The 24,139-nt window shown below is 41.1% G+C and overlaps 1 long non-coding RNA gene across 1 annotated transcript; it reads right to left on the reverse strand.

The window, feature by feature from the left end:
* Positions 1–3,642: 3,642 nt before the first annotated feature.
* LOC115607534 lies at positions 3,643–11,485 on the reverse strand. Its single transcript, XR_003991267.1, has 3 exons — positions 11,276–11,485; positions 9,970–10,063; positions 3,643–4,150 (listed from the first exon to the last, which is right to left on the reverse strand). It is a non-coding gene; the product is annotated as an uncharacterized LOC115607534 (long non-coding RNA).
* Positions 11,486–24,139: the final 12,654 nt, after the last annotated feature.

Raw genomic sequence — 24,139 nt, forward strand, 5'->3', positions numbered from 1 at the left:
TTGGTGACAGCCAACGTGGCTTCACTAAGGGCAAATTGTAGCTGACAAATTTGGTGGCCTTCTACGCTGGGGTTACAGCATCGGTGGATAAGGGAAGATTGACTCATGTCATCTACCTGAACTTAGTGGATGAGGGAAAGCCGGTGGATGTTGGCTCCCTAGACTTAAGTAAAGCCTTGACACCATTTCCCACAGCATTCTCCTGGAGAAACTGGCTGCTCATGGCTTGGACATGTGTACTGTTTGCTGGGTAAAACTGGCTGGATGGCCGAGCTCAAAGAGTGGTGGCAAATGAAGTTAAGTCCAGGTGGTGGCTGGTCACAAGTGGCGTTTCCCAGGACTCAGTACTGGGGCCAGTTCTGTTTAGTATCTTTATCAATGATCTGGATGAGGGAATCGAGTGCACCCTCAGCAAGTTTGCAGATGACACCAAGTTGAGCAGGAGTGTTGATCTGCTGAAGGATAGGAAGACTCTGCAGAGGGATCTGGACAGGCTGGATAGATAGGTCAAGGCCAGTTGTATGAGGTTCAGCAAGGCTCAGTGCTGGGTTCTGCTGGGTCACAACAACCCCATGCAATGCTACAGGCTTGGGGAGGAGTGGCTGGAAATTTGCCTGCTGGGAAAGGACCTGAGGTGCTGATTGAAGCCAGCTGAACATGAGCCAGCTTGTGCCCAGGTGGCCAAGATGACCAACAGCATCCTGGCCTGTACCAGAAATAGTGTGGCCAGCAGCTCTAGGACAGTGATTGTCCCCCTGTACTCAGCACTGGTGAGGCTGCATCTTGAACACTGTTTTTAGTTTTGGGCCCCTCATTACAAAACAGACATTGAGGTGCTGGAGCATGTCTGAAACAGGGCAATGAAGCTGATGAAGAGTCTGGAGCACAAGTCTTATGACAAGTGGCTGAAGGGTCATGGGTTATTTAGCCTGGAGAAAAGGAAGCTCAGGGAGACCTTATTGCTCTCTACAACTTCCTGAAATGAGGTTGTAGCGAGGTGGGTGTCAGTCTCTTCTCCCGAGTAACAAGCAGTAGAATAAAAGGAAATGGCCTCAAGTTGTGCAGGGGAGGTTTAGATTGGATATTAGGAAAAATTTGTTCACTGAAAGGATTATCAAGTATTGGAACAGCCTTCCGGGTGGAGTCACCATCCCTGGAGGTATTGAAAAGACATGTAGATGTGGCACTTAGGGACATGATTTAATGGTGGACTTGACAGTGCTAGTTAACGGTTGGATTCAATGATCTTAAATGTCTTTTCCAACATAAATGATTTTATGATAGTATAATGTGTGTCTCTTTTTGTTATGCATATCAATTTCAATTTTTCCAGTTTTAATTTTCTGTCTCTGCTCCTGCTATTCAATATATTTTTTTCTCTTCCTTGGCTGCTATTTATAACTTCATCCAGTTTAGCTGTATCATGGAGTTTCATTCATGGCAATTTAGTCTCCCGGATACTGAAAGTTTTCAGTAAAGTTGAATCAAAAATAGTGTCTACCAAGTAATCTACAGTGCTGGTGATAATCTACTGCTAGTGAGATTGCAAAACACGTAAGTGGTTCTTTTCAGCTCTGATTAAATTTAGGTTCAGATCAGACATAATAGCAAATGGTTGTTTCCTGCCATTCATTTGTAATTTGGTCAAGCAGAACAAAAAAATTTCAGCCATTCTCTTACTCTATGTTGTACATTATTGTGAATTTTTAAGTGTCTTGAAACAGAATTGTTCCCCACAAAATACACACTTCAGAGCCAAAACCCAAACAAGTCCCATTCCTAATTGTCAGATCACTCAATAAATTTGGACTTCTTTGCCACTGAATTTAAATGGATTTTAAGACCTTAAGTCACTAACATTCCTTTTAAACCCCTCCCTACTGTATAATTTGTTGCTTTATGCACTTTCTTCTGTAGCTTATGAGGAGCCCAGTGTCCCAAGAGGACTGACCTTTTCAGTGGATGGTACAGGTGTCCAGTTTCAACACAGAGGACTAGTGTAGCCTTGCCTCTTGGCTGTGGCTTAATGCAGTCTCTGGGAAAAGGAAGAAGTAGACTCAAACCTACCCTACAAAAGTGTTTTAAAATCCAGGTCATTCATTTCCCAATATTTTACCTTAACATTCACTCCTGCTAAGAAGATTACAAAGATTTAGAGCTTCAAGGCCATTTCATGTGTGTGTTTTTGTGCTTTCTGATAATATTTAATTAGAAAAATATATGCTTTTATTTCTCAGATAGTTCCATTTTGCTAGTGTAAACAGTACTCAGAAAGATTTTTTTTTTATGTATGTCCAAAATTAGTTGTCTACCACTATCCATATCTGATACTGAATTTAGTAATGTTGAAAAAGAACAATAAAGGGGAAATGTTTTGGTACAAACACAAGCCTAGGAATGAAGACATTTTCAGCTATGAGGCTCCATTAGTTCTGCAGTTAGCAAATACTTCAATTGACACTGTTGTCAAACCAAGGACATAAAACTGAGAGTGTGATATGTTATCTGCTGCCAATTACGTAAGTTCATGATGCATAAGTTATTGCAAAAAATAAGGTCATGACTCCTAAAACAATTCCTTTTGAAGCTGTAGTTCTTCATAAAACCTCTCTCATATTTGTATATTTTAGTTGCTTAACTCTTAACTGAATTTATGCGAGTGCTTATGAAAATTAAGTATTATATGACATTAAAAAAAAAAAAGCAGAACCTGAGTGGTCTACAGGAATACCAACTTGTTGATATCAAATGTTCATAGAGAGGCGAGTCTGTCTAAAATATGGATTTTAGTTTAGTTTTAGTTTAAACAAAGAGCTTAATTAAAGTTCCCTATCAAAATGTTGTTTGAAAATAAATTATTTTGACCACCAAGCATAAACATTAAAGTTATTATGGAACATTATCTAGTGGATAGGTAAGAGGATTAGGATTCAACTCTCCCAGTTCTTGTCTTACCTTTTATATGGTCTTTTACGGTAATCTTACAGTAATCACTGAATTTTTCTGATTGCCTTCATTTATCTTTCGGTATTACTACATATGAATAAATGTCATATTTGTCATATGAAGATACCATGTAAACAATAGATTTAAGCTTCCATTTGAAAAATGCCAGCAGAGCTAGGAAGAGTGTCAGAGCAACAAACCACTCCACTGAGAATTGCAGCACTGAGGTTCTTCTCCATGTCTGGGGCAGAGGTTTCAGAAACTTTAAGAATCAAGCTATCATGATACTAAAGATGCTTAACACCTTCCTCCTAATGTAAAAGATTTGTTAGAGGATTGTGCAGGGCTGGTTTTTTTTTCCACTTCAGAAAAAAAGGTATGACTTTTAAATATTATCTCTTTTCAAAATTTGAATGAACCATGACCTTTGGAGATTATTTGACAAAGCCGCCCCTAGAACAACCAGTAGCGCTTGTTCTGCCTTATTCAGGTCAAGGGCTGAAAACCAGGTGTTTCATAGTCTACTAAATGACTTTACCAGAAGTCTTTGTTGTTTTTTTTCTCCTGAGTTTTTGGGACCCCCTCAGCTACCTATTGTTGCTCTGCAACTTACCAAGTTTGTGCAAATTGTTACCTATTCACTGGCCTGGAAAAACACCAATGCAATAGTCCAATGAGCAGTCTAAGTTCAAGCCCTTGTTCCAATTAATGTTTAATTTTTTATACAAAGTGAAACGGGTCCAACAGAGAGACAGAGGAAGCTGTTCTTCAGAATAACTGATAGTTTGGTGGCCAGAAAGCTTGCCTGGGATGCAGGATTCTGACATTCAGACATCTTGCAGAACAGAAACTTGAAATGTGGACTCCTCTGGCACCAGGCAGTGTCTTGATCATAGGATGATTATCTGAGAGGGGTGACAGTTTTCTTGCTCTTTCATGTATTCCATGTCTCATCCTAGGCATGAGAATCTTTCCCAGGTAAGAGCTTCATAAGAACTGGTAAGTACCTGCAAAAAGTTCTGGTCTTAACAGAATATGGTTCATCTGTGAAAAAAATGCATCACTGTAAACTCTGATGGGGGCATGACTAGTTTTCATGACCATGGAGGTCCAGAGTGGCTTGGCCATTGTGAAGATTCCTCGAAGTCCTGTGTTTGAAGAAGAGGTCAACAGGCAGCACTGGAGGGCATGAATCTCAGGAAGTCTGTAGAATACCAAAGCATACGTCTGCATAAGTGTCAGACTTGTAAATCAGCTGTTGTTACAAAAGTTTAACAGTGGGGAAATGGTCACATACAAACATTGGTTTGGGCATTAGGCTTATGAGTCTTGCTGCTTTTAAACACTTCAGCTGACAGTGATATGAACCTGGGACATAAAACCAGTTGCCTTCAAACTACCATATCTGATGAGGAAAAAAAGAGAGGAAGTGGATGGAGAAATGGGACAGGTCATCTGAACTCTGATAATTAACGTTCCTTAGAAAATAAAAGTTTTGAAACTTTCCTGGAAATGAGGTTTTATGATCTGCTACAATGGCCCACAGGGGGGATGCTGCAACCTACACATATTGACAATTGTGGTATTACCATACGATTCATTTTTATGAGTAATTTCCAGAGCAATCCTCAGCCATGCAGTCACGCATACAATGAAACAGTGTGCCATACAAGAAAGACTCAGCTAGAGGCCAAAGATTGTAGATTTATTAATATTTGGGAAAAAGATCTTAACAGCAGAAAGTAAGTTGAGCAACAGAAGGGGGAAGAAGGAATGGACTTGACAACAAAGTGAGCTCTGTAAAGGATCCAGAGCACAGTGAACTCAATGGAAATATTTCCACTGATTTCTTAAGTTCTTGGATAGATCTCAAACACTTCTTATACCTTTCCCCCTCTTTTTTCCATATGAATGGAAAATACATTCTTTCTTGTTCACAACCACCATAATTTAGTGACCAAGCATCACAATAAAAATATTGATCACACGTGTTGGATGGGATGTCGGAGCAAAGAATCCCTACCTAAGTAGCCCCAGAAGTGGCTTGACTTTTCCAAGGGTTCAGCAACTAGAAAATTCTCTCCAACAGTACCTTCATCTTTTCATTAGACTCAGAATAGTCTTATCCTTTACTTAACTTTGCAAAATCCACTCTGCTTTCTCCTTTAAAACACGGAGAGTAATGGAGCAATTGGATCTACAATATTGTTCTCTTAAATCCTTCTCCATAAACACTTTTCTTGTAAAGGTAATGATCCGTTTAGTCTTCTATTTATGTATAGTCTAAGCAGTTATAGCTTTTACTTTTAAACAGCTATTAAATACATCAGTAGTTCTTAAACCATGCCAAGGAATACTTGGAATACAAGAACAATGATTAGAGGTTACTGAAAGTGAAGTTGAAGACCTAAATTTGATTATATATCTCTAAGAATTAAAAAATAGTTCTGTCAAAGTCCCTGTTAAGGGGTGTTAGAGAAAATGATATACTTTGAATGAAGTGAGGCTACGTAGATCATGAATCATGGCCCCAAGTGATACATCTACAAGATCAGCTTGATCATCTACTTTCAAAATCCTTCCTGCTGTGGGAACAGAACTTTGCTGCCTAACGCAACTAGTGTTTGACAAACTCATCCTGCCATGATAGCAACTCTTATTTCATACTACACACTGAAGAACATAATTTATCTTAACAGTAGGCATTGAGCAAGGCTAGCTGTGGGGAAGTAGAACTACTAGAGTTTTCTTTTACTACTGAGCTCAATTGAAATCTGAAGTCAAGTCAAACCTGGCTTAAGTACTCTGTTGATTATTTTCTTTAACATGGTTTGAAAGACCAAGGCTGCTTTATTGCATTGAGTGGGTAAGTTACCATCAAGACATGCTGAGATGAGGAGCTGGTGAAAACATACAAAAAGAGGAATGCACATTTACACCCCATCACTTTGGAGATACAAGAATAAATTTCCTTATAAAGAAAACTAGAACATTTTCTGTAGAGAATGGTCAACAGAGAGTCCTACTGCTTGGTGGATTGCAGCCTTCTCAGTAACCAGGAGGTCAGGAGTGAGCAATTCCAGGTCCTTACGCATGAGCTCCTTACCTTGCTCAGGCTGTACATGGCTGGGGTGCCTGCTTGTCATTTTCCTCTCTACCAGGATGCCAACTGTGTCAGAAAGTCCAAATTCCATGATCTGAGGATTTACCCATTCCCTTCATTAGCATTGCTGGCTTTGGTGGTTCACTCTATGTTACTTCCTCTAAACTCTGCAAGTTGGCATTGATATATTTTACATCTGCCATTGGTAGTCATAGTTACTGTACGTATTAGGATCTTGAAGCTGGGTCAAGATGACCTTCATTAACCATAAGGAATTAATGAGTAAAACCAGGAGCTGGTTCTGTTTAAAAGATCAAAGGAGAACATCCGGGACTGATTGTGTCAAGGATAAGTTATTTGACAGCTTGGAGAAGTGACTATTTCATTAATCAGTTTGGCACTGAAAGTAATTTTTAGGGTGTACTGAAGTGAACTGCCTTCATTATAACGAGTGGTGTTCCTGAGGGGTTGGTATTGGAACTAGCACTGTTTAGCATCTTTGCTGGCAACATGGACAGTAAGGTTGACTGCATCCTCAGCAAGTTTGCTGATGACACTAAGCTACGTGGAGCAGTTGACATGCTGTAAGGAAGGGGTGCCATCCAGAGGGACCTTGACAGGCTGGAGAGGTGGGCATGTGTGAACATCATAAGGATCAACTAGGTCAAGCGCAAGGTCCCTCACCTGGGTCAGGGCAATCCTGAGCACAGCTACAGTCTGGGCGGAGAATGGATTGAGAGCAGCCCTGAGGAAAAGGGGTTGGGGGTCTTGATTGAAGAAAAACACAACATGAGCTGGCAGTGTGTGCTTGCAGTCCAGAAAGCCAACTGTGTCCTGGACTGCATCTAAAGGAGTGTGACCACCAGGTTGACGAAGGTGATTCTCCCGCTCTGCTCTCTCTCATGAGACCCAACCTGGAATGCTGCATTCAGCTCTGGGGCCCCAAACACAAGAGGGACATGAACCTGCTTGAGAGAGTCCAGAGGAGGCCACAAAAATGATCAGAAGGCTGGAACACCTCTCCTATGAAGATAGGCTGACAAAGTTTGGTTTGTTGAGCTTGGAGAAGAGAACGCTTCAGGGAGACCTTCTAGCAGCATTCTGGTACCTAAAAGGGGCCTACAAGAAAGTTTGAGAGGGACTTTTTACAAGGGCATGTAGTGACAGGACAAGGGGGAATGGCTTTAAGATAACAGAGGGTAGATTTAGATAAGATACTGGGAAAAAATTTTTTACTGTGATGGTGGTGAGACACTGGAAGAGGTTGCCAGAGTTGTGGATGCCCCATCCTTGGAAGTGTTCAAGGCCGGCTGGATGGAGCTTTGAGCAACCTAGTGTATTGGAAGGTGTCTCTGCCCATGGCAGGGGGCTTGAAACTAGACAATCTGAAGGTCCTTTCCAACCCAACCATTCTATGATTCTATGATAATATTGTCATAGAATCACAGAATGCTTTGGGTAGGAAGGGGCCTTAAAGATCTAAAAACACCTAAAGAGCTAAAGATTATTCTATGACAATATTAAAAATCACATCCACAGGTCAAAAAGACCCTTACCCAGGTGAAGACCTCTTCTCTGAGCATGTGTTATCTATATGAATGAATATCTAATCATATATTAATTAATAACCAATCAATATGTAGCGGGACATGTACCAATCTATTATTGTTGTGTGTAAAAGAGCACTGAAACTTGCTGCTGTTGTGCTTGATTTGTGGAAAAGTCCAATGAGCACCTCGGGATGAATAAACATGATATCTCTTCTGGGTGTGTGGAACTGACTTGTTGCATGCTGGGCATAAATCTGCTTTTTGGATAATAGTTTTTGGTGACCCAGATAGGACAGCTATAACACTTTGCCCATATCCACTTGCCAGCTCTTGGCAGGGAGACACTGCTCTTTGGACTCCAGTGTGCACTGACCTTTTGACTGGGGACTCTGTGAGTTTTCTTCCCAGCCAGAGTGGGTAAGCGACACAATGGTGCAATGCTTAAGAGATACTGTTTTGAATAAGGTTGTGCATGCACTTAAGGAGGATTGTTGGTAAAATAGATAAAATTTAATATATGCTCGACAGTGATAATTAGAGTATTTGAAATTGTGGATCAGAATGTTCCTTTTGGGTAAAAATGTGGAAACTCAGCCATCTAAAATGAATCCTTGTTCTTTTGAGTGTATTGTGAAACATTATGGAAAATATGGAGAAGATTCATTAACAAAGGAATGGCTAATTGAATATTGTAGTAAATGGCGGCCACCATGTAGGTTGGAAGGTGGGGAAAAATGGCCTGAGAAAAAAGTCGTTAAAGTATAATGCTATTTTACAACTAATGTTTTGTCAATGAAAAGACAAATGGGATGAAGTACCTTATGTTGATTTATTCTTTGCTTTAAGAAATGATCATGAAACTCAAAGAAAATGTAAACCTTTAGATTCTGATTCAAATGTAATGATGATGGAAGAAAGGGATACAGATTCGTGCTGTTGTTCAGCACGTAGCATTGGAAAGAGGTGTTTGAAATTGAGTGATGAAGAAGATACACAAATGTTGGTAGGCTCCAGGTAGTGGGAATAGTCATAGAAATAGTGACAGAGAGAGTGATAATTTTAGTCCCATAGCAGGGAAAAACCAAACACAACAAAATCCTGTAGAATTGCCTCCTCTTTGGCAGGCTGTAGGCCCAGGAGGAAAGCCTGTATTTGTTAAAGTGCCCTTTACTACTTCTGACTTAACGAATTGGAAGGAGTCAGCTGGATCATACAGAGAAAATGTACCACTCTTTTAAGATGATAATTGAAAATCATAATCCCAATTGCCAGGATATGCAGGTTTTATTAAATAATTTGTTGATGATGAGAGGAAGCAAAGGAAAAAAAAATGGTAATGGAAAAAGCTAAAATGGAGAATAAAAGATTAAACGTAAGAGATCCAGATAATTTTATGCCAACTCAGGAACACAACTGGGAGAAGGTTAATGACAAAGCAATATTAACAACTGATATTATATGAAATAAAAAAATGGAATAACTCAGCCAAAGAATCTTGCTAAACTAACTCAAATAATTCAGGGAAAACCAGAAGAAACCTAACCCTTCTATGAAAGGTTATGTGAGGCGGCTTGAAAATAGACTGATCTGGACCCAGGAAATGAAGGAAATAAGGCAGTATTTACTACCTTGTTTGTTGGACAGTCAGCCCCTGATATTAGGTGAAAGTTACAGAAAGTAGATGGGGTCATGGGGATGACCATATCATAGTTAATTGAGATTGCATATAAAGTTTATAACAAATGAGAAGAAGAGGAAAAGGTGATAAAGACAAATCGACAGAAAACAAAAAAGCTGCAATCTTAGCAGCTGCATTTGCCCAATCCCACGTGTCAGCTGAGGTAGGGGATTTCCTAGAGGGTGTGGAAGAAGGGGCAAGGGAATAGGATGTGGAAATATGATAAGACCCCTAGGGATCAATCAATGTGCCTTTTGCAAAAAGCAAGGACACTGGAAAAATGAATGTCCAAAAAATAAAAGGACCAGCCAGCCTCAGAAAGTACCTCCTGAAGCTGACTTACTTATGATGGGAACTGGATCTGAATGATAGGCAGGAGGGGAGCCAGAAAAGGTTTAGAGCCAGTAGTGAATAATTTCTTTAAATATGGACTTTTGAAAGAATGTCAATCTGAATATAATACTCCTATTCTTCAAGTGAAATGTCAGACACAGCTGACATATTAGATCCTGGAGTTGGAGTGGCTACAAATTGTCATATGCTAAGAAGAATTACTTGTGCCCTTGTGAAAAATAGAAATTATACTTCGCAGTCACTTACAGCTATTGGAACCGAAATAACACAGATAAGGGAAGCTGCTCTTGAAAACAGAGCTGCAATTGATTACTTACTCACTCCTTTGACATACTCACGGCTGTGAAGAATTTAAAGATATGTGTTGCTTCAATCTAACAGATAATTCACAATTGGTAGAGGGAAAAGTACAACAATTGAATGAACCAGCATCTGAAATTAAAGAATAAGAAGGATTAGACCTTTCTTGGTTACTCTTGTGGCTTCCCAATCTCAATTGGCTAAAGCAGCTTTTTCTGTTTGCATTTTTCATTATAGTCCTAATCATTATAACTTGCTGTATACTACAGTGCCTGCCTCTTTGTAGACCAAATACCTATAAAGGAATGGTATTAGACTTACGATGTAGAAGACATCAAGAAGACAAAAAGGTGGGAATTGATGTATTTTACATCTGCCATTGGTAGTCATAGTTACTGTACGTATTAGGATCTTGAAGCTGGGTCAAGATGACCTTCATTAACCATAAGGAATTAATGAGTAAAACCAGGAGCTGGTTCTGTTTAAAAGATCAAAGGAGAACGTCCGGGACTGGTTGTGTCAAGGATAAGTTATTTGACAGCTTGGCAAAGTGACTATTTGATTAACCAGCTTGGCACTGAAGGCAATTTTTAATGCGTACTGAAGTGGATTGCCTTCATTATAATATTAAAAATCACACCCACAGGTCAAAAAGATCCTTACACAGGTGAACACCCGTCCTCTGAGCATGCATAGCTATATGAATGAATATGTAATTGTATGTTAATTAATAACCAATCGGTATGTAGTGGGACGTGTACTAATCCATTATTTTTGCATATAAAAGAGCATTGAAACTTGCTGTTGGTGTGCTTGATTTGTGGTCCACCAACCACCTCAGCCTGAGTAAACGGAATATCTGTCCTGAGCATGTGAGATTGACTTATTGCATGCTGGCACAAATCTGCTTTTTGGACAACATTATCAATGGAGACAGTTGTCCTTAACCTGGCCTAAACACATGCACACACACGCTAACAACAGGCATTGGCATGTCCTTCTGTAAGGCGATTCTGACCTAAGGAATGTAGCACCAGCACTTCAAACTTTGCAACAGAACAGAAAAAACTGCAGTAGAATTGTTTTAAAAGAACAATAATGAATAAAAAACCGGCTGTTCTCTGCTATTAGAGCACAGGATACTGAACATCAATTCCAGTCTGAAGTTAGTCAAATGGTGAAGCACAGATAGTGCATTTAGAGTTTTCAGTTTAACTTCTCACCCAGACCTCCCTGAGGACACTGGGAATTCCTCTGGGTTTGATAAGCCGCAGCAGGGACTCTTTCCTCAAGGACAGGTAAACATATAGTCATTAACAGGTTGTAAAGGAGAACTGAGCTTACCCAAGGACTTGTTTTCTCAGATTGATCCTACCCTATTAGCTTGAACATATGGGTGAAGATCCCCTGCGGGTCCTGCAGTTTTCCTTCTTTGGCTTGCTCTCAGAGTTTGTTTTAGTGAGTTCCCTGTCCACAAAGACAGAGTGATGCTTGAAAACCTGGTTCAGTTTGCTCTGTGGCACAGTAGATCTGGTTTGTTTATCAGGAAGCCTCAGACCTGAGGAATGAAGGGGACACAGACTTTATTTGTAGAGGGTATTTTAAGAACTTGGCATTGCTGCCACAAATAATGTCAAGATGGAAAATCCTGATTCATATATCAGGAAACAAAGCTGAGTATGAGTTTGTTGGGCAGAGACAATTACTTGATCCGCGCAGTGGAACAAGCCCACTTGCATCCTGATCTTGGTTATGTGCAGCAGTGATGATGATGGTAAACATGAAATAGTTCTAGGCCTGTGACAAAATTCACAGATTTTTTTTATGGGCCTGGTCCAAAAGCAATTGGAAACCCCAGAAAAAAACATACCCCCCCCAAAAAAAAAACCCCAACCAAACATAAAACCCCCACCACAAACAACTAAACAAAACACCCTGAAACCAAACCTTCTGAAAACCCCCCACAAAACCTCCCAACAAAACCCAACCAAAAACAAACAACAAAAGGTGCTTTTCTGTGCTTGCATACTGAAGGAGATGAATATCAGTTTTGCTTTCAAACACGAGTCTTGGGATGAACCCAGACACATCCAGGGCATGACTGCACATTTGATGTGTACATTTCTCCTTTTTCCACTCTCCCCAAAAAGTTCATCAAAGCAGTGGAGATGTTTGATATTCCTGGTGAGACGAGGTCAGTGCCCCTCTCTTGGAGCTGAATCATGCGAAGTGGAAGCTGAAAGGGGACAGAGGGCATGGGAGAGAATAGATACTATTTTTAGCACAAGGACATTCTTCAGCAGCCCTGGCATCACTGGAAATCTGCAAGGAGAAGTGTCTGTTGGGGACAGGATTTATGAAATAATAGACAGAAGAGATGTGGAGACCCGCAAATAGCAGTTTCCCTTACAGTCATGTCATGACACTGACATCTGTTTGCATTTGGATTTTATCATACTTGTATACCAATATTTCAGACTTATTATTTTTTCCTTTGGTCCTTCAAGGGGTAGCACAGAATGCGACTACTCTTGTGTCTTTTGCCCTTTACACTTGTTTCTAGTGACCATCTAGCTGCCTTCATTGTGGTTCTGTCCTTTTGAGAGCACTATTGATTACATACTGCACTTCGTGGGAATCTGGCATAAAGGGACAGCTTTATAAGCCATCATGGGCTCCAGGTATCTATTTTTATCAACTTGAGCAATTGTTGCTTAGACAAAGAGACCCCCTACTTCCTGGGCCATGTGTGGCTGACCTCGGTTAGTCCGAACTCCATTGGCCCTAGTGCAGTTTAAGCGATGTGGCAGCCGAGTCAGCCCCTTTAATTCCAGTCTTTGTGAGGCTCATGTGATAATCATGCACTTGCTCTGTCAGAGGAGACAGCAAAGAGCGATTCTGTCTGTACTTGCTCCCTGCAGCAGCCCTTTTTCTCGCCTTCTCTCTTCCACCAGATTCCTTTCATTTTGTTGGTTCTATTCAGGAACAAAGAGGACTTTGTTGAATTGCCTTTGTGGTTTATTTTCCTGAGCCTTGGAAGATAGCAGACTTTTGCCACTGTTTTATCCAACCCTTTATCACACACACAATACCCTGAATGCTTGATGGAGGCTAGTGTGTGTTAGCCTAACTCTTTGCTTTTTTTTTTCTTCAGGTTGAAAGCCAGGGCTGACTTCTGGATGCCAAGTTAGGAATAATTGCTGGAGTAAAAATTCAGGGAGGAGTCTGTTCATGCAGCTACCATAAAGGCTCGAGTCAGAGGAGCTACAGTCATCAGTAGATTTCATCTTGTTTTTCATATTTGCTGGTCTTACTAGGTCCCAGAGTCTTCACAGCCATGTGTTTGTTTACAAATGTAGAATATATTGTCATCAAACACTCTTAGGGCAAAAAGGGGTAAAAATGCATTGACTGGCCACTAGAGCTGTTAATGCTTATCAGCTTTCATCTGGGCCTGTAAAAGTGTTTTGACATGATAAACTGCTATGGTCTTCACAAATGTGGAAAGGCAGTTGCAGAAGAGTTAGATGAGGGACTCTGGTTTATAGGCTTTACCATAAAAGACTTCTTCAAATCTTAGAACACGTTAGTAGTGTGGAGAAGACTAAGAGCAGCTAACTCTAATCCTTTGCCCTAACCACTGTCCCAGCTGCTTTTCACATGACCTGCCTGCCACTCTACCTATTCCCAACACAAAGCTCCCAACATGTTTTTTTTATTTAATGCATTAAACCATCTTTTTTAAATAATGGAAAATGTAGCCATTACTCAAGGCTGCCCTTGAGTGATAGCTTTATCTATTTTGTCTATTGCCAGAGGGACACAGTGTGGTCCTGGAGAGTCTCTGGACAAGGTATTAACAGAAAGTTGCTTCATAAAAGCTCTTCCCATGAGAGACGAGATCTATAATCTTTGTTTTTAGTGGAACAGACTAACATCTCCGAAGGCGTAGTAGGCGTCAAAATACAGTGCTTCTGAGCTCTGTATGCAAAAGGTCAGGCAGTATTTAATCCTGGGGGTGACCTCATGGACCTCGAGGGAATTTCATCAAGGATGTAGCTAGCCTGTATTTTGCAATATCTGTAGGAAATAAACTTGGCATTTCAGATATAAAATTTGTGAGCAGTACCATTCCGGTCACCCAATGTGCTTTGTAGATGGGGTTTCTGTGACTGTTTATTTCTAAAAAAGTCTCATGTTCAAAACGGAAACTTTCAGCCCTCACTCAGGCAAAAATTGCACAGAAACCAGTAGGAATACTGCCTAGAGCAGAGCGAAATAAAAGCTGCAGGATCTGGTACTGTGTTATTTGGCTCGTGCTGCAAAACTTCAGCAAATTTGTCTCTAGCAAGCAAAGTGAGCAGTCTTGACAGCTTTTATTGTATTGAATTATAATGACAAATAGGGGCATTGATTTGTAGAATGTTTGAAAGTGTGATAAACACAGTCTTAATGAGAAAGATGTTTCTTTTTATTTGGCAGAAACACCACTGTTTTTCCTTGTGCATAATCTAGGTGCACCAACAAAAATAAAAGACCTGGCTATTTGAGGCAAAATTCCTGAAATATTATTCTCTAAATCTCTAAGCTTTCACTTATTATTTTTTATTCCCAGAAGTACTTGATGGTTTTATTGTCCGCAGAAACTGTAACAGTAATAAAAGAAAATAAAATCATTAGTGAAAACATAAAGTACCTCCATGTTTTCTTATGAATTCAAGTATGAATTTGAAGTCAAACATACTTTTCAATATTAAGAATCCTTTTGTCCAGAGGATAAATGGTGTTCATAGTAAGGGGTTTGCTCTCATATCCCTGTGCAGTTACAGTCCTTGGGTGGTTTAACCAGTTTCACCCACCATTTCTTGAACTTTGAAGCCTACAGTGAGTAACTCGTACAGTAGAAGAAAATGAATTTACATCCACATGCCCATAACAGTTGTAGCAGGCTCTTTGGAGAACAGTTTGGAAAGCAACTAGTATATTATGGGTGCTGCCGTAAATAGGAACAATCGCAAGGTAATTTTGCTTATCCACCAGTAACACTTGCAAGTGAAGGCATTTTGCCACAGCTGTTAGGGATTCAATCACTCCTAACCAGGTGTTCAGTCCAGCACATTGGCATTTTACATGAGTGTGGATTTCACTGAAAACTGTTTAGTGCTTCTGTTTGTTGTATTTATAAACCTGCATCTCTCTCTATCTAATTTAATACCTTCTTGAAATGTGAAGAGTTGCACTAAGCCTGTTCAGATTCATTCTGTTATGCCAGTTCCCACGCACATCACCTGCTTTGCTTTAGGTATGACATAAAAATGGAACTGGGAGGTTATTGCTGTTCACACAAGTGTACTCACATGTCCAAGCCCTCCCTACGGGTACACATGCATATGCATGCCCTTCACACACACATGCATGTACCTGCATGCACGTGTGCTCCTTTGGTGTTGTGAATCTTGCTTTTTTCTAAGGAAGGAATTTTCTCAGAATTTTCCTAAGGAAGGAAAATTCCTCAGAAGGAATTTCTGAGGATTTTTCAGGAGTCATAGCTCAGCTCTGTCTCTGCTGGCTAAGCCTTTTCTCTTACTTCTTATTTACTTTTCACTTGCTCATTTCTCTCTGTCCTCCCTGCATGCCTGCCTCCAACACTGTTGCAACCTGCTGAGATCAAGCCCCTGAGCTGCTCCGGGCAGGAGTGCTTGTCCTCGTGCATCCTGACAGCGTTGCCTGTTCTCTGCAAATTCATCAGTCTGGGAACTCTCTCTGTGTGCATGGATGCAGTGGGGTGCAGGAGCAGATGAGAGGAAGCTGCCAAGAAAGCCACAGAGACAGAATACATATGGAAATGAAGCAAGATATGACAAATATATATTCCTGGTTTAGGTGGGTGCACAAGAAACAGCTGCCGCTGGGGCAGCCTCAGCTCATCCAAACCGTGCTGAGAAAAGGCACAGCTAAAGGAATTTTTCATGTGTTGTCACATCCTCAAGGCTTGTTTTTCAGAGCACAGAAATGATTTTATTATCTTGGAAGCCACCTCCTGCACATTTACAACTTTCTAATCAGCCTTTCTTTGATTCAGCAGAATTAGGGATAGGGAAATCCTATTAGGTCCTATTATCATTTGAGCTGTATTGTTCTATATGTTAATTTGCCAAACACTCTATTCATGTTTAAATAACTTGGTGTAATAACCATGTAATTATTGTCTATGCCTCAATACATATTCATAGGTATGAAAAAAGATTTTTAATATTTTGCTTAGAGTTCACCTTCCTGACTATTTTTAACCCTCCCAATGACTCCTCTGCTTCAAGAAGATCATGTTAACTTAATTTTGTAGATAAGGCAGTGGAGGGAGGGAGAATCTACACTGACCGCTTATGCCCTACTTCCTTTTACCACATTGCTTTTAGATTGCTTTTGAATCAATTGATTCCCTTAAAAACAGACTCCAAGAGGAGGGTTGTCTCCTGGAACCTCTCCAGAAGCAGAATGAGGAAGGAAATGCCAAGTCTGACTCCTTGTACCCCACATACGCTATCCCCAGTGGCTGCTCAAAGTGATGTTAGAAAGAGTACATGCCATCTCATGAGCTCCAGCCCTTCGAGTGGCAGAAGAGGTGGGAATCAGCTAGCATGACGGGCAGAGATGGAGTTTATGTATCTGAGATGGTGTTATTGCAATGCATCTACTCCCATGCCTTCTCCCTGTCCAGCAGCCTGGCCTCTCGGTTCATACCCTCACAGCACCAGCTCGCCAGGGGACACCTTCCCCTCTCTCCTCTTGCCAAACATCTTCATCTAGGCACACCCTGTCAGGTTCCTTACTCCATGGCCAGGGTTTCTGCAGAGCCAGGTGCTCTGGCATCGCACGAGGTAGCTCTAGGATGTCAGGGCTGCAGGCAGCAGTGCTGTGTTCCCAAGGCAATGAGACTGCACCCTCCCTCCGACGGAGGGTTTCTGCCCTGCTCACCCTCATGATAGGTCTGGCATACAGAGGTGTATGCCCCAAAGAAGAAGCCTTCTCACCAGGGTGTTTGCCTTGTGTAGGAAAGACACCTGAGGCCAGTGAAGATGCTGGCCTGATGCCAGGAGACAACTGGATGGAGACATTTTGCTCCTGGGAGAGAAAGAAAATGCTGCACTGAAAGCTGAAAGCAAGTTCCTAGGAGAAGGACTGACAGCCCTCATTGACACATGATGAGACCCCCCTATGATGTAGCCAGTGTCCTTAGGGCTCCAGACAGTGAGGCCCTTTCCCAGCTTCTGCCTTAGCTTGGAAAGAGGGAAGACAAAGGCTGAGCCTGCAGACCTCATCAGGACACAGCTGTGGAGGAGCTGGGGAGCAAGTCTGCTTTGAGTTTTTTCATGTTTACTACTGCTTAGACTCTTGCATGCCAAATACTGTATTTGTATCTGCTAAGTGCTGGGTGATATATCGATAGGTGTGAAATAGCAGTAAGGACTGTAGGGATGAGCACAAGGAACTTGTTCAGCAGGCAGAGAAGTGGAAGCAGTGGTGAACAGAAACCTTAAAGCATGGTCCGCTTTCAATGTGCTTGCTAGTGTGTTCGAACAAACAAGGTTTGAGCATGAGGTGTGAGTCAAATTGAAGCTGTGCATGGGTAGGTTCAGACGCCTATGGTTAGGTATGTCGCTGGGGCTCACTCTGGTTGCTTTTTGGTGGAAGTTACTGTGGTCATTGAGACACTCAGAGGTTTGTGACAGTGCAGAGGGAGACACTGAGAGAATAAGTTTCTTAGTGTGTTAACAGGGAATGGATTTGGACTTCCTTAGTCCCACTGTCTCTGCTAGATCCTACTGCAACTCCGCGCTTGGATCTGATTCTCTTATTATACATTTCTTTCCTCTCGGGAATCCCTCTTTCTCAGTATAAGAAACACAAAGCACAGGCTGTAACAGGCTATATTAAACTATCCAAGAGTTGTGCTGGAGAGCATCCCTGGAAGTAATCCCCTTGCTCTGAGGCAAGATCACTCTTAGCTAGATGGTCCCTGGAAGAAATTCCTGTAATTCTTCCTTGACACCTCCAGTGATGCAGCACCAACTACAAAGGGTGCAATGCTTCAGTCCTCTTGCACCTAATTTATTTTTTTCCTTCTGACCTCAATGTATTTTGGCTGCAAGTCGAGCTTATAATTTCTTGTCCAACTCTTAATGTATATGGCAATGCTTTCTTTTGGTAACAGCCTTTCCTTCATATTGGACGACACTTTGGAGGCCTCTTTATCAAGGCTTCCTTTTCCCAAAGCACTTAATCTTCCTGCTGTTCTCTGCTGGCCCCTCTCTCTGGCTTCCCTGCTCTGCTCTTTGGTGTGAGCTTTGTCTCCCTGTTGACCTTGTTGGCAATTTTGGTCTAACATTCAGTGTGTAACACAAACCTAGGAGTGAGGTGACTTGCTCCAAAGACCAGGACCCTGGCTGAATTTTAGCATGTGGTTCTCCTAAAAGATAATAACTCTACGGGGATTTGGTGACCCCTCTGTAAGTCCTGGTGAGGAGAGTGCTGGCCAAGGCCTGGGGAGTTCTTCTGTGGCATGTTGGCCCTCCCTGCTCCATCTGCTTTCTATTGCGCTTGAAAAGGAAATGAACTGAGCTAAATGATTTCAAAGCGATATTCTCCACACTGCACTCTAATTCTGTAATTGCCAGGTCCATGTAGTTCCCAGTACTCAAATGTTTAAAATAATAGCCTTCAAAAAGAGCCAAGGCTTCGAAATGGCCATGCACCACCTCTGCTGGAGCAGTAAAATGGTGGCAGAATAATTTCCATATGTAGTGGATGGGTGTTTGGTTATTTGGGGGTAGAGCATAATTTCTTCCCTTGCCAGAAATTTCTCTAAGCCAGGAGTCAAAATTACTTTTTTCCTTTGTGAACTCTTTTTAAAACACCGCATTGACTAATATATCAGCCATTTGGTCTACAGTTGACCGCTCAAGTCTGCTGGTGCAAAGATTTGAATAGATAAAAGAAACTTTCTTTTTTTTAACATTGACTACTCTGTGTCTCCATATAGTGAGAGGGGTGAAGTAAATATTTACTCTCAGCCCTTTTATCCTATTAATTTCCCATGTGTAGTTCTGTAAATGCCTCTGTGGCAATGATAGCAGTGGCTGGTTTAGTCTGACATCCATTAACTACATCTTCAGTGTGATATAACATCTGGGACAAGAAAGACAATGCTCAGCCAGCTGACAGTGGACAGCCACCAAAGATTTGTTAGACAGTGATGGTTTGTACACCACATCTCAGGAATTCCTGGTTAAAGACTTCAGCATGCACACCTGGAAGACTAATTGTGTTTTTTACTAAACCATTAGCTGGTTTGTGTTGCATTTATTCTCTAATGCTATCCCCATTTGCTTCATGCGCACCTCATATTTTCCCACCCCTTGTATTTTTAGTCAGATGTTTTTATTTCTTGAAATCTACCTCTGAAACAGTTCTACCCTTTTGGCATAAATTATCTACCAGCATGATTGACTTTGCTGTATAGTATCGAGTCCACTTCTGGAACTCATCAAGTTATTGTAAAGACTATTGTATGTATTCTATTAAACGAATGTATATGTTGCCATACCTTTAAACAACCCTTCTGTTGGGTTTGACAGAGAGGATTCAGTTTTCTTCTTAAAGCAGAAAATAACGAGAATAAAAATAGCAAGCAATCTCTCCAAGCAACGAGCAGTCAGAATTTATGTTCTCAGTGTGCATGGCTCTGAAGATGTGATGATTCCATTCAGCTGAGCATCAAAAAGATCAAAAGACTTTACTGAAGTGTAACTGTCACTTTGATCAGAAAGCTGTATTGGAAATGTAATGAAAATTAGTGGCTTCTTTTGACAGTTACGGTATTTCTAGTTATGGTGTTGATATTATGGAAAAATAACCTGACCCTGTTGAGTCCAGACACTGTGGTTGGGTTTTGGGTGAGAGATTAGACCAGGCTTTCTTTTTTTTTTTTCCTTTGAGTAAATACAGTTGTCTTGAATTTTTGCTCCATGCAGATGATTCCTGAAGTTGGACTTGTTTTTTAGTTTTGTTTTTTTCTTTTTTTTCTTTTTGTCCTGATAACAGGATGTTTCATTCATTCGAGATTTTCCAGCTTTCTAGATAATTCCTGAAATGATGCTATTCCTACTCTGGGCAGGCAAAATGATCTGATGGCTGAGGTCCTAGCCTGAAACTTGGAAAGTTTAGGTAAAATTGTGTGGAAAAAGCTGGCCATATTTTGTGGGAGAGTTCAATGACTTGAAATTTGGTTTTGTTGCAATTCCATTGTGCTTGACTTTACAGAAATCACTGTGGAGGCTAGAGAAGACTGTAGGATGGAGGTGGTTCAGGAAGTTGACTGCTGGGGTAGTGGCTAGGAATGAGTCAGGAATGAACAATGCAGGTCACTCTATGGGAAGCTTTTTGACTGACACTTCCTTTGCATTCTCAGGCGGTGACTGAATATGGCTTTGAAGTGATTTGCCCCCAGCTAAATATAAATAACTGGAGGCAATCAACCTGCTTTCCTCAGCTTGGTTCTGAAGTTATCTAGAAAACTCTTGGTTCAGTGTACTCTTCATTCTTTCTTGGACTAGGATCTTAGTTTCTCTGGAAAAAAGGCCCAAATAATTTTTGTTCATTTGCTATTGAGCTTTTATTTCGTAAATCCCTCTAAAAAAATTTCTCAAATTTAAAGTTGGGGCATTAATTTCCTTAAGTCACTTCTTTTACTTTGTGGTCTAATCCACAGAGCATTACCATATTACACATGATCAGATGGTGATCTTGATTTTTTAAAAAATAATATTTATGAGTTAGTCCCAGTGCTGGACCCTACATAAATGGCAACAGATGAGACACTCGAAAGGCTCTTGTCTCTCTCTCTAACCTTCTACAAACACCAGCTATAGTAATGTTCAGAGGTTAAAATGACTAGATTTGGGTCAAATGAACATATTGAATTTGGATGCCCGTCTTGGAAATTTACAGGGTTCCAAGTGTTTATTACATGCTAGATTTGAAGCCCAATGGTGACCAGACCACAGCTTTGCATCACTGTAATTCTGCTGCTGCAGACATGGGGACCATCTTCAGAGCAGACTGTGGAAACCAGGCAGAAATGTCCTAACACGCTTGCCCTCACCCTCAGAAGAGATGGCAGTAGCACTCAGCCTCAATTTCTGTTTTTTCATCAGAAGTCAGCTGGCAGTTTTGCTGGTATTGGCTCTGTGGTGATGCAGAGAGCTATCTATCTGACTTGTCGAGAGCTTGAGTCATTCCCCAGGTCATCTGCAGAACCAGCTTCACAGGGTAATGCACATGGGTTTTTTTTCCACAAAGTGACTGCTTCCAACAATGGTCAATGCCAGCTTGTTCAGAAAAGTTAAGTGGATGGTTAACGATTAGCTTGTGGCCTGAAGGCTATGGCCTTTTGAAAGCATCTTGTTAAAAAAACAAAACAAAACAAAAAAAACCCAACCAAACAAATAGAAAAGAAAAAAACCCCAAAACCAAACAAGAGGAGTTGTTTTGTCTTCAGCAAAAGGAACAGTTGATAGCAGAATGGTGTGTTTCCTCAGTGACATCTTGCGTCCCTTGCAAAGAATATATCTAAATTCTTGTTTCCTGCACCCTGGAGAGGAGTCAAGTGTCCAAAGAAAGTTTCTTTGCTCATGGGTCCAAGACTTCTGTGTTCAGCATGCTGGGCAGACAGTTTGTCTCCTTTCCTCATGAGCATGTTGCCAGAGCTTGCCTGGCTGCTTTGAACAGCCAGTATTTCTCACTGCAGAGCAGGCTGCTGCCTCTCTGGGTCTACCAGCCACCTGGAAAGCCCAGCAGGCAGCTTGAACCCTGCCATTCCCAAGCTGTATGCACTAGCCTGTGTGCAATGTGGGCCTTAATCCCAGCTTTTGCTAAACAAAAGAGAATGTAGATGTGCCTGCATTTAGCCTGAGCAGTCATCAGCCGTGATCCCCATGGCCCTGGTATGGCTGCGTGACCACCTGGCCTCCACTATCGCAGCAGTGGGGATGAGCTATGAAGTTTTCCTCCTAACTCCTAGGTTGCTTTGTGCCCCGAAGCTTGAAAGCATAAAGCTTTCCAAAGCACTTGGCTTTATAAAATGCTTGCAATTCTGGATATTTTTATTACCTATGTGAAGGCTTCCACCAGTGTAACTTCATGGATTTCTAGCAGAATTATTCTTGATTTCTACCCATATGAGAAGAGGATCATATTCCAGGTCTTTTCAGCCTGGGACCATTATATCTTCAATTGGAAGCATCAGCATTTTGTCTATAGGCATTTCCAAACCTAAATTATTCTGATCTTTGAGTTCCACCAATTTATTTAATCGATATTTTGATTTATTGGCCTGGTTTAGGACGGAAATGAAAGTTGAAATAACAGGATTCCCTCCAGATTGGAAATTCTGCTATTTGAGCAGGTTGTATGCAGCATGGGATTTTTTCATTGCCTAATTTAACATATATATATGATATGTATATATCTGTTTGTAATGAGCACATTGGGACCCTGAATAAAAGTTCATTACAGTTGAGTGTTCCTTGTAATAGCATTTGGCCATTTACCATTAAATGGAGAAATGTCCAATTTTAATCCAGCAGGAATTCTATAGTAACTTCGGTATAAGCTTCATATTGATCAACTTTTAAAAATATCTTATAAGGAATACAATAAATACTTGAGAATAGAAAACTTGTGTATTTACAAGATATATACAGCTTGCAGTGAAGAAAGCAAGAGAAGTAAACCCATGACACCCAGGCCAGTCTCATGTCCTTGAGATTTTTCTGTGTGGGAATTTGGCACAAGCAGATGTACTATGGCAAAATCAGTGTGTTTTGAGCACGCTGAGCATCCCTTTTAAGCTCCCCCAGGCAGCTGTTTAACACTCCCCTCTTCTCCCTGCATGCCTCCTCTTCATCTCTGATGTTTGGAGCTCTTGCTCTGCTAACCTTTGTCTTTCCCAAACCAACTTCTCTATCTTGCAGACCTTTCTTTAAACAAAGACCTACCTACCTATCTTCAAACATTTAGTTCAAAGCCTTTGTTTCACATTTTAATTTCCTCTTTTCCCTCTCTTTCCCCTCTGTCACTAGGCTTTTCAGGACCGTGGGACCTGCTTTTGGGAGGAGACCTTGGAGGGAGACAGGAAGGGCGAGAGGGCATCTTCATGGCTAGGAATACAGAGGGTAACGTAATTTAACTTTGTCTCTTTCCCTCCACATAATACCAGGAGCTTTCTGTTTATGGATGGAGACAAAAAGAATTTTTATCTTGTGGTGTTTTTGGTTGCATGATAGCTTATATGTTCCTATTCCCTGGGGGTCAGAGGGGATAACTGGTGTTGAGTGACTCTGAAAACCCTTCTTCTCAGGAAGTCCTGCCTGGGAAGGCTGGGCTAGGTCAGGCTTGGTCCCACATGGCTATAGATTGACTCTGAATTGGGCCTGGATGCACCTGACATATGCTGACCCAATGGCTCAGCTAGTCTTTTGCTATTTTCGTCTTTTCTTCAGGGAGACAGCTTGACTGCTTAACACAGCCCTTAATTCTCAGGTCATGATCTGCATGTCTTCAGGTCATAGGGGAATTTTTGGCTTGCTAAGTGTTAAACCTTCTGTGTTTACAAGCATTAAACCTTAATGTAAGCATTAAACCTCTCTGCTCTGTGTTTTGTTTCAGTCTTGTGAAGACTGACATATAGCTTAAAGGCACTGCAGACAGTAACTCAAGCTTTGTTTAAGACATCACAGCTAAAAATGTTACATGCTACTAACAGTTCATTATGCTAATGTGGGACACTTCACTCTGTGTAAAAATAGAGCTTGCATGTTACGAGAATGAAACATTTTATATTTTCTTGCCAAAGGAAATATTTACTTTTTTTTTTTTATAATATTGATTTGTACATCGTTAGAAAACCACCATATTTTGTTAGCTTTTGTGTGAATTAGGGGATGGAATCTTAAATTTAATTTAAGAAAAGAAACCACATCATACAACCATTTCTACATGATGTAGGAGTGCTGACCTCTTTGAGGTCACACTGAGTAGGGATGAGTAGGGATGTCTGGTTGGCTTTTCCAGTCACTGCAACGCTGACAGCCTGAAGGTGAATGACATGTGGGGAGGACTCACTGTCTTCTGTCTTCCCACCTTCTTACT

The sequence above is a fragment of the Strigops habroptila genome, chromosome 4 (genome assembly GCF_004027225.2).
Source record: "Strigops habroptila isolate Jane chromosome 4, bStrHab1.2.pri, whole genome shotgun sequence".
Lineage (NCBI taxonomy): Eukaryota > Metazoa > Chordata > Aves > Psittaciformes > Psittacidae > Strigops > Strigops habroptila.